The sequence below is a fragment of the Anthonomus grandis genome, chromosome 10 (assembly GCF_022605725.1).
Source record: "Anthonomus grandis grandis chromosome 10, icAntGran1.3, whole genome shotgun sequence".
In the NCBI taxonomy this organism is placed as follows: domain Eukaryota; kingdom Metazoa; phylum Arthropoda; class Insecta; order Coleoptera; family Curculionidae; genus Anthonomus; species Anthonomus grandis.
The window spans coordinates 24,974,647-24,991,155 of NC_065555.1; the positions used below are offsets into that span (position 1 = coordinate 24,974,647).

Here is a 16,509-nt window from a genome sequence, read left to right on the forward strand (position 1 = left end):
TCCCAGTAGTAAATCAATTTTATCCGAAATATCGAATTCAGGATCTGCAAGTTTAAAATGTTGCGGTATTTTTAACGCTTTATGATTAATGATCATTCCCGGTAAGTCGCTTGTTATTTTTCTTAGGACGAAATAACTCACATCAAGAGAAAAAGTGTTAATTTTTGACTGAATTTTTACCTGACATTTTTTCGTAGAGTGTGCAATTTTATCACTTATACCTGTTATTGTTAAATCGGTTTGTATAGTTGGTAATTTAAATTTCTCACATAAAGCGTTATGAAACTTGATTGTGAACCACAATCTAACAAAGCACGTGCTGTTATATAATTACCGAATATATCGCGACAATATACCTGCACCGTAGAAAGAAGTGCATTCTGAGCTAATGCAACAGTACAAGTAATATGATTAATTTCCAGCTCATTTGAATTATCAACTTCTTGATTGACTGTGATATTGGTTTTAATATGCCCATTTGTACCGTGTAATAACGTATTGTGTTTTAAACTACATATCTTGCAACCTGACCATTTGCAGTCTTTAGGAGCATGATTTCGTTTTAAACAGTTAATGCATAACTTAAGCTCGTTTGCTTTTGACAATCTATCCTTTACCGAAAGCTTCAAATATTCTGCACAATAGAAAATGTTATGGTTTTCGTTACACAAAAAACACGTATATTTTGGTTGAGCACCATGTTGCGCACCGTGAAAATTCAACTTATTAATATTTTCATTCGTATTTGTACTAAGTCCTCGAGATGTTTTCTATGTACGTTTATTTTCATAACTAAACTGTTTTAATTGTTTTAAATATGTTTGCTTCGTTCTTAAATTACTTTCTAAGTTCTCTAGTATATCTGCTCTCTCTTTTAGGAAATTCTTAAAAAAGTCTAATGTACAAGACGTTTGCTGTTTTGCTTTAAGCCTTTTTCATTCTCGCGATGTGCTAGTGTCCAACTTAGATGAAAATATGTATATTATTAATGTATCCCAATATTCGATTGGTTCACCTAATTGTTTTAAGCTTGTAAGATGTTTGAACAGATTATCACTTAAATTTCTAATTTCAAAGGCTGACTCTGTATTAACCGCTCGGCAGTTAAAAATTGCATGAATGTGATTCTGTATAAGTGTTGTGGCTTGCGCTTCTTCTACCCACTACTATGGTCGAAGACCACACGTCAATTACGGTCTTCAGGAGGTGACAGAAGACAGACAATCTCGATCTCATCATGACACGCCAAGCGTGCAATCAGTTTATTTCATTATTTGTTAATTAAAGTAATATAACTATTTTAAAAACAGTTAAAAATAGTGTCATTATAATAATACAGTCCACTACACACGTACAATAAGTAAATTTGTATTATTAAATCTTTCGCATAGGTTCTTCCATGCCACGTCATAATTAGTAGCACAAAACTCAATTGACTGAATTACTTGCGTTGCTGCACCCACAAGAGAGGCTCGCAAATAATGAAATTTTTGAATGTCGTTAATTCTGCTGTTTTCATGAATCAGTGATTGAAAAATGTCCCTAAACTCTAACCAATTTTGAAATAAGCCGTCAAATTTAGGTAACTTAATCTCAGGAAGTTTCACCGCATCAGTTATATCTGACAAAGAACCGTGTCCCGAAGCACGACTAGCAGTATCACTGTTTTCGTCTCTAGAATTATTTTCTGTTATTGTTTTAGCTATTGTTAAAATGCTATAAAACCTGTTACTAAACTGTTCGCGTTCAATTAATTCTAAATCAGTATCTTCTAAAACGCATTCAATCTCAGTTTGCGCGTCATCAAACTGACTAATTAATTGTTGGGCATCCTGTAAACGTTGCTCAAGTTTATGACCTTTATGGACCTTTAATTTTTGACCAATTTTTTGACCTTTAATTTTTCTTCTAACTCTGCCATGTTATATGCTTATTAATGCAAATTAAAAGAAATTAAAATGTAAATTAAATTGAATGAATAAAACAATTGCTGCTCTATCCACCTCAATAGTCGCACGCCGCAAAACAGTGCGTCAACGCCACGCTGTCAAGAACAACCGACGACGGTCGTAACTTGACTCGGCGCGAGCCGCGAGGAAAAATGATGAAACGGATTTTAGGTTAGATTTGGGTTCTTACCCGCACATTCACACTGCTTTCTGCCACAGATGAACTGCATCCGCTCGTATGGACCAATGTACGTGTGTAGTGGACTGTATTATTATAATGACACTATTCTTAACTGTTTTTAAAATAGTTATATTATTTTAATTAACAAATAATGAAATAAACTGATTGCACGCTTGGCGTGTCGTGATGAGATCGAGATTGTCTGTCTTCTGTCACCTCCTGAGGACCGTAATTGACGTGTGGTCTTCGACCATAGTAGTGGGTAGAAGTAGCGCAAGCCACAACAAACAGTGTGGGGGAAATATGAGGACAATAATGCAATTTTCTTTGCAAAAGTCCAAGCATGGTATGCTTACATGAGATTGATGGTTATCTATTAAAAGCAACTTTATTTTCAATTGAACTGTTGGTATGTTTTTGAAAGTGTCTTAAGTATAGCAAGAATTCATCTTCTTGCATCCATCCACTAGCATTTCCTGCTCCAATGTACCCAGGTGGACCGTCACGAACGAAATGATCCTGATATCTTAATCTTGGAAAGATAAAGATTGGTGGTATGCTATTTCCAATTGCATTTACCGCTATTGCCACTGAAACCAAAGTGCCACGTTCTCCTGATGTAAATGCCCCTACCTGTTTGCGTCCCTTTTCTGCTACGATTTTAGCAGGTTTTTGTACCGTCGCAACACCGATTTCGTCTATATTATAAATGTTCTTTGCTTGGAATTTATATCTTTCTATTACCGTGGCAAGATTGTCAAAGAAAAGTTGTACATTTGTTGGGTTCAAACTGGCCGCTCTTGAAAGTCTTGTAGCCTGGGGACAACGGATTGATAGTTCAGGATTACGTTTCATAAACCCGAAAAACCAATCTTCTCCTGCCAATGAGTTTTTAGTCCATGTATTTGGCATATTTAATGAATATTTTACGGCTATTTGGTAGGCTAGTTTACATATTTCTTTTGGCGACAGACCGTTGAAATTATATAAAAAAAAATATATAAAAAATATATATAAAGATATTTATCAAAAAATATTATAAAATATTTGAGATGCCTTTATTATGTATTTAACAATAGGTTTTTCCTGCTCAACGTTAAATACTCGTCGTACGCACCTATATCCCATTGTTATAGTTTCAGTGGACCCTTGTTCAATAGATTCTTTTTTAATAAATCTGCCTAATGTAACATGATTCAGTTCAAACAAATCTGCCGCAGACCTTACGGATGCTCCATTTTCAAAAACCTCCCTATACGCATTTTCGTAAACCAAGTTGGATTTGGTACCTCTATTTGTTTTCCTGACCCTTTCACGTGGCATTTTATAACAAAATAGTAGCCCTCAGAGAGTTTGTTACAATCAGTTAATCAGTTTACGCAAAAATAATACCAAAAGCCTTCTATAAATTATGTTTTAACCGTCCCCGTAAAATTATTTATATCTTGTTTCAATTGTCCCCTTCAGGTTTTTTTTGGCAAAATATTATTTTTCTTTAAACTCTTTAATTAAAACTAATAAGTTTAGACTGCTAAGTCTAAGCAAAAACATAAGAAAATTGATTAAAAACAAAAAAGTGGTGTACTTACACTTAAATCTCTTGTTTCCACACTTTTTAGATGAAACGTAAAAATTACTTTGTTGACATAAAATAAGAGAGCCGAGCGCAAACACACTCACTTTGCTCAACTGCTACTTTCACACTGTCGAACAGAAATGTGGAATTAGTCAAACGTTGTGAGGGCGACTGTTTCAACCGTCCCCTGTTTCAATTGTCCCTGGTCTCCGCTAGGTATGGATGTGAGACAGTGGAGTCTATTCAGTATGTCACCGGTGGATATCAAACTTTTGCACCAACGAAATATAAAGAACGAAATGATCTAGTTGCAAAGATACTGCATTAAAAGATCGCCGGAAAATTAAATATAATGACACCAAAGAGCCTAATCGAAAACATAAAACTGCTCAACCTTAAGGAAAGCATCTATAAGCTAATGCAGAAGTCGACCTTAATATCCACATCGCGAATTAACTGGAGACGCAGATAACGTCAACTGGTTTAAGAAACATATGATGTAATTTAAGTCTAAGTCTTATTTGTTAATAAATGTAAAAAACAGGGTGGGATAACATGGAAAGGATTCCATCACAGCTTCATCCTTTTGATATTTAAGATATCTTGGATTAATGAATGACCCCCTTCTCCAGGGGGGAGTGCGATTACCGTCTGGTATGGAATCTATATTAAATAAAGATAAAAAGATAAAGATCTATAATAAATAAAGATATGACCTCAATGTTTACTAACAGAACGACGTATAGCTAACCAGCGTTGATAGATTCTTTAAAACAATCTACTCCCTGCATCAGTCCTTAGAAGATTCTTAGTACTAGTTAATACGTGAAGAGGTTCTTATTGAGTTACAAGGAAATTATTTTATTTATGCCAACGAAAGCGTGAACGTGATAGAAGTTTTATTTGATGGAAATAAAAATGGCCAAGTGGCAGGTGGACCTTCTGATCCAGTCAGTAAATCCGATTAAGATGCCAACAATGCTCAAGTCAGTATAAATACAAGGACTATAGACGAATACTATAAGGTATTGGCAGAATTCGACGGCACTGACCCCACACAGACACTGAGGTTACATAAGCTGAGAACTAACAAGGAGACCAATTAGTTGTTGCTAACAATTACTGGTCTGCTTCAAGAATACATTCTATAGTATAACACTCCAGAGAAACCGCATTTGCTGATGTATCGTGCAGTCGTAGCTATACTAGGATGTCACATAAAGTAAGTAATATTCCCATTGAAACTAAACACCAACCATAAAAATCGAAAATCCACAAACAACATCGTCTTGAAAATGTAATTGATGATATTAAAAAGGAACGTTGAAGACTTTACAAGCACCACAGGAATAAACACCTCTCTAAGCGCCTTAAAGCTTAAATAAGAAAAATATTAAAACAGCACTTACACTACTCATCGAGAATACTAACAACATTAATTAGAGTATTAAGATCACCTGAATAAAATGAAAACAACAAAACCGTTTATTTAGGAACAATCAAAAACAAACGTATTTTACTAAACAGAAATGGATGCCAACATCGATCAAGCTATGCGGACCATGATTGTGGTCAGAGCAAAAGAAACATAATAATGCAAACGATATAAGATCTCAGCAAGATAACGTGGTCGTTCTCCAAATGACATTTGCAGACATAATGACTCCAGAAGTAACAAAGTTTATAAAGGACACAAAATTCCAAGTTTCTGGTTAAAAAAGTTCACTTCTCTATATGAGGCTTTGGCACTACATTTAACCAATATCATTCACTGGATAAGCAACCAAACACAAGATTTCTCTCAATACAGGTCAATATTCTGTTTATCAACAATGTATAAGAAACTAACGTCATGTATTACTAACAGAATTTATAGGCATGTAGATCAACATACCATATTACCTAAGGAACAAAAAGTCTGAAAGAAGGATTATCAAAGGTGCAAGGAACAGCTTATTACAGATTTCAGCAACGTCATTCTACAGCAAGCTCAGAAGCAAAAAATGTGTGTTAAAGTGTGTGTTAGTGGAGTTTTGTTATATATGATAGACCCACACTATTAAGTTTAACTAAACATTTGTAAATTTTAGAAATCTAAACTTTTTTCGAATTTCGTTTGACCTTACTTCATAGTGTGTTCTAAGGTAGAGTACAACCAATAAGCGAAAGCTTGAGTAACAATACAGGGTACTACTAGGAATTATAAACCAGTCAAAATAAAATAGTCAGCACTTTCTTATACCAACACATTTTTTTAAATGATTTTTAACTAACCCTAGTATAATTTGTATTACCTTCACCATGTTATTATGTATTTAAACAACGGTTTGCTAACGTCGGTTTAATCAATAAAAAGGGATTCTTTATAGGAAAGATTAGGAAATCATCATAAATATTAGATTGGATTACTTGTTGATGCAAAAATTTAAAGAAACATTAATCTTGAAAAGTTAGTAAGGAAAGTCTTTTCTCCACAAATAAAATGCTAATCCTCTAATTTCAGAAGTGATGCATTTCGGCAAGTTTTCTTGCCATCATCAGACTCTAAAATATATTACAAACAGTTCAAAAACATATACAAACCTTTTTTTTCTTGACAGGTGACATAAAAAATACAGATAAAATTATGAAATTGTAAAATACTTACTGAGTTACTTAACACATACACAAACTAAACAATAACCAACAATACTTGAATGGTACATTGTACGACATCTAGTGAACAGTTAAAATTATAACAAAATTGAACAATATGAGATTAGCAGATTTCTACTGAGTACTGGGAGCGAGTAAGAGAGAACCATCAGACTGTAGTGTTAAGGTAAGTTGGGGCAACTGCGAACGAAAAATTTTATAGTTAAGTTTTATTTTACTACGAAAATTGCCTCATTTAAATTAAGATGATATTTAATTTTTGTCGTATAATTGTAATTATTAACCAATCAATTGGTACTATTTATATAACAAAAATACAATATCTACCAAATTTGTATGTACATATTTTTTTACAAGTACATGTTACGCACTTGCCCCACTGATCTGGGGCAAGAGCAGAATATGCCTTTAATTTTGCTAATAATATTAAGTGTTTTATACGGGGCTAGTGCAGAAATCCTACACATATGTAATTTTTTTTCCATATGCTTAACTTTACCTAAATATTTTTTAGAAAATGTTACGAAATTTTTTTAGAAGGGTCAAAACAATTTCAAATATTTTTAGTGAAAAATTATTTATTTAATGTAAAAAACATGAGTAAAATTAATGAATCGTATTATTGTTTAACAAAAATAATTAAATAATCAACAAAAATACTTATGCTATGCTTCAAATACTTCAGGAGCTATCTCAAAAATATACTTTTCGTAATCGGCCGTCATTGTTATTTTTGGAACAGGTAGTTTTTTTTCTATGTCCGACAGTAGTATGGTGCAGACATCGTTGGGCTTCAAAATAAAATTACACTTATTTGTAAGTCCTTTTAAGCCTGTTACTTCTGCCTCGTCATCGTTAATCAGTTGTTTTACCAAACAAACATATTTGAAAATTTTCTTTTTTCCAGGAAAATTTACTAACACAAAATCCCCAATTTGTATTTTGGTATATGCAAGTTTATCAGGAGGTTCGTTTTTATCAAGCTCATCCAAATCTTTATTGCTTAGCTCGTCAAATTCAACAATTCTATTTTTGCATGTAAGTTCGTCAGTAGATTCGTTTTATCAAACTCATCCAAATCAGTTTTGCTTAGCTCATGAAATTCAACAATTCTATTTTCGCTTGAATCACTGTGCCAAGAACTATTATCAGTTTTTCTTTTATTATTTTTTTTAGTTTTATTTTCTGGTTTGCTTTTTTTTTGTGTTTTTGAACTTAAAATGTTGTCAACATCGACTCTTGTTATTACTTCTGCCCCTAAGCATACACGTTTTCTTTTCTTCGAATCGAGGTTATGTTTACGTTTGGTTGACCTCAATAACAACTCTTCAAATGAAACATCCGGGATTTTGTGTGTTTCTTGAGATGTTGGTATATTTGACGAGCTTAAAGTTGCCTTTTTTTCATCGGTGATTGAATTTTCATGATTTTTTGCTGATGTGCTAGGCATAGTTAAGTCAGAATGATCAAATCTAACCACGTTACGGGTTTTTTGCCAACGCTGGAAAACTATTGAATCAAATGAATCTTGCTGAATAACATTCCTATTTACCGGAACTATTCCCGCTTTAGTAAAACCAGTCACTAATATTTCGGGCCTGGTTTCTTCCCATATTTCCCCTATCATCTTCGAAAACATACTTTTCGTTACAGCAGCCCCCACATTTTTTCTCTGCCATTCAACAAGTTTAGTATCCCAACGGGTCTTAAGTGATTTAAATACACACAAATCTAAGGGCTGGAGTAGGTGACTGGTGTGAGGTGGAAGTTTAAGTATCCATATTACGATACTTAAACTTTCGTTTTCAATAGCTATATTTATGACATCTGGTCCAACATGACTAGCGTGTCCGTCATAAATACTGGTCGTTCTGGACCAATAACCTTTAGAAAACAGTTTTTTCAAATAGTTTTTAAATACAGTTGTCTCATCCACCCTTTAGGAGTAGCAGCGTAAGTAGTATCTAAAAACTCCGTACCCCGTGGAGCAGTCCACTGCTCCCAAACATGTTTACCTTTAAAGATAATAAGTGGAGGCGCTTTTTCACCACTTGCGCTGCAGCACATTAGAACAGTTGTATTTTGTTTTTCAGGCCCACTAATGGTTCTTGTCGATGGAGCTCCCCTCTGTCCGACAATTTTTGTTTTTGAAGGATCTGTACAAAAACTGCTTTCATCCAAGTTCCAAATCTGTGATGGGCGCTCTTGCAAACCAAGCTCATTTATTGTTTTTTCAAGTAAATCAAAATAGTCGTAGATTAGGAATGGGTCAAGATTTTTTTTTCTGGCAAATTCAACACTCTGGGGTTTTTTAATAGAGAGGTTATGCCTACGCTTGAAATTAAGAAACCAGTGGTCTCCTAGTTTACCATCTTTAAACTGTGTTTTAATGTTATTTTTTTGACGAAATCTGCTACAAGCTGCAACACTTCTTTCCTAGATAGGCCAAAACCCCATTTTTCCATGGTGCGAAGACCATTTGCAAGTTTTTCTTCTTCATGTTGAGGAATGTCTTGAGTTCTTCCATAGCTGGAACTTTTTTGTCCTCTTCTGCCCTTTAAGATGATCATGAAGAGTACTTCTTGGAATTTTGTACACTTTGGTAGCTCGACATAAAGTTATTTGGCCTGATTTTATTGCCGACAATGCAATTTTTAAACTCTCTTTCGTATATCTTTTGCCTCTGTTACTTTTCCGAATGTAATTTCTCACCATGGTGGAACTAAAATTGAAAAGAAAGGTATGTGAAACTTAGGGCAAGTGCGTCACTATATGTCGCTCTTACTCCACATTTTTATCCGCACTAGCCCCGATTTTAAAAATGCTTGGGGCAAGAGCGGTATATCAAAAAAAACTGTCAAAAAAGTAATTATTTAAAAAAATATTATGTTGAATATAAACTATTGTACCTAACATACTTACTTACCAGAAATAATATTATAATATTAACGGATTCGGTAAATATAAATGGATTAATTTTCGCCCGTGACCTTGCTCGAGAAGTTGCAAAACACATGTGACACTCGCACACCTATAACATTAGTGAAACAGAATAAATCAGCTCGCTGTTGTTTAAGAGTGACGTCACAAGTATTAAAGATATCAAATAATAGATGGCAGCACATCTTTCAAAAGTAATAGGTTTTTAGGGTCAACTTCTGCACTTGCCCCACCTTCCTTATAGGGTGTGAACAAATAAACAAATAAATGTGTGTTAATAAGTCAGATCAAATCAAATGTCAGTGTTACTGTTAGAACCCAAGGAATTAAAGAAAGTGTTGCTCTCAAATTGAGTTTGCTCATTATTATAAGTGTAAACCGGTGATTTGATGGCTTTATTTATTTCCAAGATTTCCAAAAGATCCAACCTTAACCCCTTCTGACAAACATGGAGCACCTCGGTATCCGCCCCAGGCTCGAACCCATGTCCGGTCTCAATAATATTATTGGCGAAAGGAGAAGAGGTATTGGTTCTATAAATCGGTTTCTATTCTTTTCAATGAGTTTATTATGTTCTTTGACTCTCGTCTCGATTCTCCTTCCGCTTTGTCCGATGTAGCACACATTGCAGTCAGGATGAGAACATTTTAGTCTGTAAATACCAGATCTGTGTGTGACGGAGATTTTATCTTTGGTGTTGACTAGAGATTTAGACAAATTATTCGAAGTTCTGAAACAAACACGCAGCCGCTCATCGGAGTCCCTCGACAAACTCTTGGCAACCTGATGGGATATGTTTTCAAAATATGATATGCTTCTGTACACGCCATCGGTTTTGTATATATATGTAGCTTATTTAAATATTTGTAAAGATGTTGAAAATAAAGAGACTTTTTAATCTTGTCAGGATAACCATTATTCAGAATAATTTGAAAAATTATATTGTAGTTCGTATTTATTCGTAATTATATTGTATAGGGTATAGTTACTTTTTAAAATGTTTTTGAGAAAGAGGGATATTAAAAAGACGGTGGAGAAGTGAGTTAAATGGGGAAAGCTTTTGATTAACTGGATGGTTAACTGGAAACTTTATTCTGCTAAAAAAAAAAAGTTTCGAATTACCTCAAGGCACTGTACTTGGACCTTTATTGTTTATTCTGTATGTCAACGACTTACTTAAAATGAATACTTTGGGACAAATAATAAGCTACGCAAATGATAATGCCATTTTTTACTCTGGTGATTCATAGCAATTTGTAAAAGTTAAAGCTGAAAAAGATTTTACAAACATTGTGAATTGGCTTCAAATAAACAAACTGTATTTAAATATATCTAAAACAAAATATTTAACATTTACATTTTGTGCAAACAATTTGCCAAATATGGGACCAAGATAAACACAGACATTTTAGTACCAGAAGCAGAAGTAATGAAATATTTAGGCGTAACAATAGACAGACACTTAAAATGGGATATACACGTATCTGAAGTGACAAATAAAATAAGAAGTCTATTATTTAAATTTAAACGACTTTAAGAATTTTTGGATTTAGAACACTTGAAAACATTATTTTGGATACAACTTTTATTTGGCTTTAGTACAATCACGCTTAATCTATGGACTTAGCGGATGGGGTGGAATAAAAAACTTTTATATGCGTTCTCTTAAAGTTGTCCAAAAATGGAAAATACAAATTATATATGATAAAAATAAACTGTTTCCTTCCAATCAACTTTTTGCTAATACTGGCATATTTGAATTGCGGCAATTATATGTGCAGAAATTGCAAATGAACCTACATAAAGGAACATCTAAAAATAAAGGAGACATCTCTGTTAAAAATGTAGTTCATTCCTATGCAACTCGAGCTTAGAATCAGAATGAATTAGTACCCCGAAGTAGAAAAACTATTGGTCAGCGATACAGTAAGCATTACATTTCACAAATCTTCCCAAAATATTAGAGATAAATTAAATAATAAAAATTTAAAAATGTTAGAGATTGAATACATCAGATGGGCAGAGAAAGATTTAATAATTTAATAAATAATGCATAGGATAACGAAACTAAGAAATTGCAGATCTCGGAAATTAAATTATTACAAAAAAAACGACTGAACCAGACATAATATACAGATATGAGCCAAATCCTAAAAAAAGACATTTAGTACTGAACTCGTCAAAATCTAAATTATCTGTAGCTACGCAAGTCCAGGAACAAATTGTTATTACTATTCTTTATTTCTATCTACGTTTTAATATTTTTATTATTATGTATAGGTATAATAAGTTATCATGTACTATATAGTGTACTACTACATCTGTGATTATTGTTTATTTACTGGTAAATTAAAATTAATTATTTTGCAATATTTTTTTTTCATTATTGTAGATAAACTGATTTATTATTGTATTATTTATTACTTATTTAGTAGTATCTCGGTTTACAAGAAGATATCGAAAATCTGACGTCTTTATTCTGTGAGAGTAAGAGTAAGAAGAGCATATAAAGATCTTAATTTAGTAAGATAAGCAGTTTAAAATACAGCAAGTACAGTATGCAACTTTGTGGATCTCTATATCAATGCTAGATTAAAGCCAAATATCGTAAAACTTCCCAACATAGTTAACTACGAAAACATAAAGAACGAGAAGTTAAGGGTATGAAATAGACGACACATTTTATTTACAGATGGGTTCAGCTTCAGAGTAAGCTACAGTGTTGCTTAGGTGCAAGAATGAATACATGCTCGGCTTTTCTTTAACTTGTAGCGCCAATCTACGTATTTAGGGGGTATTATATAATTGCCGTCAACGATATTTTATTTTATTTCTGGAATCGTCCGGACGTTTAAAAAATCATAGGAGCTACTTAGTTATCTTGTAACAGTAAAGCCAAATGCCATATTTTATTAAAGATAATCCAACGTATCTATAAAGTTAACTTTAAATAATAAGAGCTATCATTTGATCAAAAAGTAAAAATTTTTACTTTTAACAAAAGTTTTATAAATATACCAAGAATTTTTACTTCATTAATATTTATATTCTATTTATTAATTTCCGTGAAAAGTTTTGTTTTAAGAAATGAAAATATTTTTTAACTCGGATATTTCTAACGTCTTTTCAAGAGGCGAATCTATAATAGATCTCCCGAGCTAAGTTAATCGGATTTTTAATTAATATCGCCTCATAAGTCATTTCATTAAAGACACATCATTCAGACGACGAAGTGCGACTTGTGATAAGGTATTTTTTAGTAATTTACTGGTAGTTTTTTTCTAGTCCACCACTGAACAATGGAGCTTTATCCTTTTGTTTTTAAATTTTAAAATTGTTGATAAGCTTATATACATATGCAGTTAACGCATGCCGTAAAGAACTACAAATACAGGTTATAATGTTTAAACCATTTCGCAAAATATGATCTTTTTTCTTCAAAGGATGGTAGTTATATGCTATTGCATATAACTATAATTTTTTTTTTAATCTACATATAGAACATCGGTAAAGTTACATGTACTGTTAGAGGAATCAGAGCGTCCTGACAAGACAATTGCGCCTTCAAAGGGGTTTATACTTTTTCCACTCGACAACCTATATGACGATGTTACTGACCCAGGATGAAGTGGCTGCAAAATCGAATAACCTTCCAGATAGTTAGCTAAGGAATAACGTACATTACGTAACAATAATTTATAATTATTCATTTAACTCCCAGACGATAAATAGTATATATAAATAGATAAATAATAATAGCCATGATTATAAAAATTTAATGACAACTGACAATAATTGAGACTGTGATCACAACTAACCGCTCGCCCAATTATTGCTGGAGAAACCATGATCCAAAATTTCTGAAAAAACTATACAGGAGGTCTTTAAAAGGTCTGTACAAAACCCTAGGATACATTCCTTATGTCAAAATAAGCCGATTTAAAGCAATTTACCTTAGACCAAAGTTGCTTCATTTCTTAGTTAAAGGCTGTTAAATTTTAAAAAGTAAAAATCTTTTGTATTGAATTATTGACAGTTTGCGACATATTACTTTGAACATTGGTACCCATGAGTTTTTTGGTATGAGAAACTTGAAAATGGGCATCTTTTTACTGTGCATGCATAATGCACTTTTGATGGTGTAAAATGGCCATTACTTTTTTGCAAGTGTGTTTTTATATTTTTTTTGTAAAGGAAATAGTTTTCCTAACGCTTTTGAGTAAAAAAGGTACTCATATTAGAACCCGCTAAATTAACTGTTACCAAGATATTTCGCATTTTAGTCTTTGATGCAGCATCGGAATAATAAAGAATTGGAATGAAATTTTTTATGTTGTTACTTTTAACGTGGTTTGCAGGAAGATTTTTTCAATTCATTGAAAACCAATTTATTTAAAGTATTTTTAATTATTATAAACTTTTAACAATTTCAAAGTTTACTTTGCATCAACTCCTCATCATTCTTGAGTATGTTGGCTGCGTTTTGAATCCTTGCCCATAACTTTCAGTTACTGATCGTGAATTGGATTCTTCTTTTTTATAGACTTGTCCACGAAAGTTGAATCTCATTCATGTTCATATTCTACTAGTAAAATTAAAATTAGCTCTTCGAAAAACTTAAGTATCTTTATTCTTAATATATAATCCCTAAGAAACAAGATGGATGAGCTTCATCTTTTGCTGGACACGTGTAATTTTCCTGATATTGTACTTCTGACTAAGCACTGGTTGAGGCCTAGTGAATGTTTTTTAATATCTGATTATCTTCTATATCAAATTTTTGTCGTCAACAATCTATACATGGAGGAACCATGATCTTGGCTAGGCAAACAATTGAAACGATTTTTTGTAGTATTGATAAGTATGATAATCTTCTGTTAGAGAATGTTTTTGAATTCTCTCTTTCTTTTTGTAAGCGTTTTAATTTATATATTCTTTGTGTTTATAGGCCACCTACAGGAGATATTGCTATTTTTCTGGACAAACTTGATTCTATTTTATCCCAGTTGTCCCTACACTCTAAGGTTATATTGGCTAGTGACTTTAATATCAACTACACTGATGAAACCTTGCCACGTACTTCTCTTTTAAGTATTTTAAATTCTTACGACTTGAAAATGCACGTTCTTTCTCCCACACGAATAACTTCTTCATCTGCAACTACAATTGACTATTTCTGTACAAATTTTGATGACGTTTTATGCACAGTACTCCCATCTGGTATTTCCGACCATGAAGCTATTCTTGCTAAAATGCCATATAATACTGTATCATCTTCATCTCATTATATGGGAAGAAGAATTTTCAGCAGGAGAAATTTCAATGCTTTTTCTGCTGCTACAGCTTCGGTAAATTGGAATGCACTTGAAACGGCTTCTGACCCAATTACTTTATTTTTTCAAGTTCTGTGTGATAAGATCAATCAGTGCTTTCCTAAAATGAGGCTTAAAACTAAGAAACGAAAACCATGGGTTACAAGAGGCCTTAGAATTTCTGCTAAAAACTTCCGTTTTTTGACTAAATTGTGCAAATATACCACAAATGAAAATATCCTTGTATATCATCAGAAATACCGTAGTCTGTACAGAAAGACAATTAAAGCAGCAAAATCTAATTCTTATAGGGATCGCTTAAATATGTCATCAAATAGGCAAAGAGAGTGTTGGTCGATTATTAATGATTTTAGACATTGCCATAGAAAAGTATCGGAACCGGAGTTAAGACCTGACATTTTAAACGACTATTATTGTGATATACCTAATATCTTGCTCAAAGGCATTCGTAGTAACATTGATCCCTTACACTATCTTCAACAAGTGTCGGTTGAGCATTCATTTTTCTTTCATCCTGTCGAACTTACCGAAGTAAAAAATGAAATCAAACGCCTAAAAAACCATAAATCATCTGGAGCTGATGGGATATCTTCGAGGTTGTTACTCTTTTTGCCTGATTCAGCCTTAAATGCTTTAGTTTCTGCCATAAACAATTCTTTACATAATGGCATTTTTCCTTCATGTTTAAAAGAGGCAGTGGTTATCCCTCTTCATAAGGGTGGAGATTTGGATCAGCCTTGTAATTTCCGTCCCATTTTTATTTTGTCTACCCTCTCCAAGATAGTTGAAAAACTTGCAAAAAGCAGAATTTTGTCCTTTTTACATCATAATGGCATTTTGTCTGCAAATCAGTTTGGATTTCAAGCCGGTAAAGGGACTCATGATGCCGTTTTTAGCTTTTTGGAGAGCGTCTATGTGTCCTTGAATTCTGGAGAGTCATCGGCGGCAGTGTTTTGTAATCTATCCAAAGCATTTGACTCTGTGGATCATGGAATACTGTTATCTAAGCTCGATAAATATGGTTTAGAGGCGTAGCGTTGCGATGGCTTGAGTCCTATCTATCAAATCGTACTCAGAAGGTTTCAGTGTCTGGGCGTTTGTCTGCTTCTAGATCCCTGAAATGCGGCGTTCCCCAGGGTTCAGTGTTGGGACCACTGTTATTTTTACTGTATGTGGATGACTTGAGTTCATTGAAACTGCAGGGCAAGGTGGTTCAGTTTGCTGATGATACCACCATACTATGGAGCCATAAACATTCTGACTATATTAAGACTTGTATCCTTGAAGACCTTCAGATTTTATCAGGGTGGTGTGCTTCCAACAGGCTCGTGTTTAATGTAAGAAAGACGTCTATTATGGGGTTTAAGTGCGATGTTCAGGGTCTGATGTTTGACGAAAATTCCCTCTTGCAGAATAAAGAGTGCTGCAAGTTCCTAGGAATTACCATTGATGGTCGCCTTCGGTTTGAAGATTATATTTTACATTTAGCTGGGAAATTATCTTCTGGATGTTTCGCAGTAAGAATGGCAAAACAAGAGCTGGGAGGGGTGGTTGCACGTTCAGTGTACTTTTCACTTATTGAATCTCATATTCGGTATGGCTTGCCTTTTTGGGGTTTAACCAATAAGGGGCTACTTAACATTATCTTTGTTATTCAAAAAAAAGCAGTTAGATACCTGTGTTCTGCTAAGTTAAGAGATTCTTGCAAACCCCTTTTCATTTCTGAAAAAATCCTAACTCTTTTTTCACTCTTTATCTTAGAAACAGCTGCTCTTATTCACAAAATTCCCAAACTACCCTCTGACACTGGCCATTTGACTCGTCGTGTAAATGATGTTCCCCTACCTATTCCTACGTCTTCCCTTACCAAAAACT

The 16,509-nt window shown here is 33.5% G+C and overlaps 2 long non-coding RNA genes across 2 annotated transcripts in view; one reads left to right on the plus strand and one right to left on the minus strand.

The window, feature by feature from the left end:
* Positions 1–16,509, minus strand: part of LOC126741680 (uncharacterized) — a 126,993-nt gene that overhangs the window by 8,435 nt on the left and 102,049 nt on the right. The window contains exon 2 of the long non-coding RNA XR_007662281.1: positions 16,311–16,507. This is a non-coding gene — a long non-coding RNA (uncharacterized LOC126741680). The remainder of the gene's footprint in view (positions 1–16,310; positions 16,508–16,509) is intronic.
* LOC126741685 (uncharacterized) lies at positions 9,594–10,203 on the plus strand. Its single transcript, XR_007662285.1, has 2 exons — positions 9,594–9,825; positions 9,921–10,203. It is a non-coding gene; the product is annotated as an uncharacterized LOC126741685 (long non-coding RNA).